Here is a 2,418-nt window from a genome sequence, read left to right as displayed (position 1 = left end):
CCCTAAGGGCAAGAGAAGGAAATTGTCTCCTTCGAGTTGTGTCCTGGATGGAGGCACAGGGTCTGCATTGGTGCTGGGCTTGGTGCTGACTCACTCTAGGTCAGGCGCAGCCTTGGGGAGAGTGAGCCTTTGGTCAAGCTGGCAAGGCAGGACAGGGTCCTCGGGGTCAGGTGTCTTGCTACTGCCTCTATAGCCTAAGCCTGAGCCAGGAGATGTCCTGCTCCCACCCATCTGGGAACGGGGAGGGACAACGTCATCATTAAGGAGGACCCCAGGGCTTCCCTGGTGGCGCAGTGGTTAAGAATCCGCCTGCCAATGCAGGGGACACGGGTTCCAGCCCTGGTCTGGGAAGATCCCACATGCCGTGGAGCAGCTAAGCCCGTGTGGCACAACTACTGAGCCTGCGCTCTAGAGCCCGTGAGCCACAACTACTGAAGCCCGCGCACCTAGAGCCCGTGCTCCGCAGCAAGAGAAGCCACAGCAATGAGAAGCCCATGCACCACAACAAAGAGTAGCCCCCACTCGCCACAACTAGAGAAAGCCTGTGCACAGCAACGAAGACCCAATGCAGCCATAAATGAATAAATAAATAAATTTATTTTAAAAAAAAGAAATAAAAAAAAAAAAGGAGGACCCCAAAGCTGCTGAAGCCCCGGTCTTAGCTCGGGCTGCATAACAAAATTCCTCAGGCTGGGTGGCTTAAACAACAGAAACTTATTTCTCACTGTTCTGAAGGCTGGAAGTCCAAGATCAAGGTGCCGGCCAATCCGGTTTCTTGTGAGGGCCTACACTGTGGCTTATAGATGTCCTCACATGGCCTTTCCTCCCTGTGCCAGTGGAGACAGACAGTGCCCTTGGTGTCTCTAAGTAAGAGGACACTAACCCTATCTGGTCAGGGTTCCACCCACATGACCTCTTTTAACCTTAAATACCTCCTTAGAGTCTCCATCTCCAAATATGGTCACATTGGGGGTTAGGGCTTTAACCTATGAATTTGGGAGCAACACAGTTCAGTGCATAGCAGCCCCCAAATCTACCCAGTTCATGGTTCACCCATCATCTCCCAGGGGAACACTCATCTGGACATTAGAACTTGAAGTTTAAGAGAAAAAGGAAAATATCTGGGATTTAAAGGGGAAGAGGAGGGAAGGTTCTTTAAAAAGGGAGCAGAAATTCATCCACAGATCACTGACCACCTCCCTACACACACCCAAGCCAGGGTGGAGGAAGCCCAGAGCCCCCAGCCTTTATCCCCATCTCACCACAAAAAAAAAGCAACAGAGTTTCCAACATCGACAAATGTTTTTCCCCAGAAAATGTCTCTTTCTACCTCAGTACTCCTCAAAGGACAAAGGGTGAGTTTATTAGTACCCAAGTCATACATGGCCCATTTTTATGTTGCCTTCAGTGACCTCAGATCTGAACATGCAATAAATGTTTTTCTCATATTTTCATGGGGGTAGGAGGCAGCTGATCAGAGTTTTAACAAAAACTTCCTAACCATACTGTGCACCTTAAATTCAAGAAGTTTCCACCTCTGCTCTTCCAAGCTCAAAAGATGAAGAAAACCATCACACAGCTCAGAACTGGATGAGCAGCTCTATCCTTACAAGAGGTATTTGGACACAAGCCAGGGCCTCTGCATGTGCTTAAGCCCAGGTCCACCAGGCTGGGGGTGAGGGGCGCTGAAGTTTAGACCCACCAGGAATTTCATTTTAGCTGATCCCAGGAACACAGACCTCAGCAAAGAGCCTGTCTCTCCATCACCTCAGAGGCCCAAGTCACATCACTTTGTAGGAAAAAGTGGCCCATGTGGAGGAGTAGCCTGTACCTCCACCTGTAAGGACTAGGGAGGAGCTGACTCATGGACCAGAGACCCTGGGCTGCAGCAATGGCTCCCAGTAGTCACACAGCACTGAAATTGCAAGATGCATGCTGGGATGAAGAGGAAGTTTTGGGCAATTACTCACCCCCGCTCCGCTCGTGGGACTGGACAGGGTTCTCTCCCAGTAACCCCAGGCCCCATGGATTTTGCTTCCTAAATGATCCCAAATATGCCAGCTTCTGCCTTCATCCTGGTCCAGACCTCCATCACCTCTTCTTCTTCTTTTTCTTTTTTTTAATAAATCTATTTATTTATTTTTGGCTGCGCTGGGTCTTCGTTGCTGCGTGCGGGCTTTCTCTAGTTGTGACGAGCGGGTGCCGCTCTTTGTTGCGGTGCGCGGGCTTCTCATTGCGGTGGCTTCTCTTGTTGCGGAGCATGGGCTCTAGGCATGCGGGTTTCAGTAGCTGTGGTGCGCGCGCTCAGTAGTTGTGGCTCACAGGCTTAGCTGCCCCGCTGCATGTGGGATCTTCCTGGCCCAGGGCTCGAACCCAAGTCCCCTGTGCTGGCAGGCAGATTCTTAACCACTGCACCCC

Source organism: Monodon monoceros, unplaced genomic scaffold, assembly GCF_005190385.1.
Source record: "Monodon monoceros isolate NGI ecotype Baffin Bay Population unplaced genomic scaffold, NGI_Narwhal_1 Super_Scaffold_3, whole genome shotgun sequence".
NCBI classification, from domain to species: Eukaryota; Metazoa; Chordata; class Mammalia; order Artiodactyla; family Monodontidae; genus Monodon; species Monodon monoceros.
Note: the sequence above shows the minus strand (reverse complement) of the source record.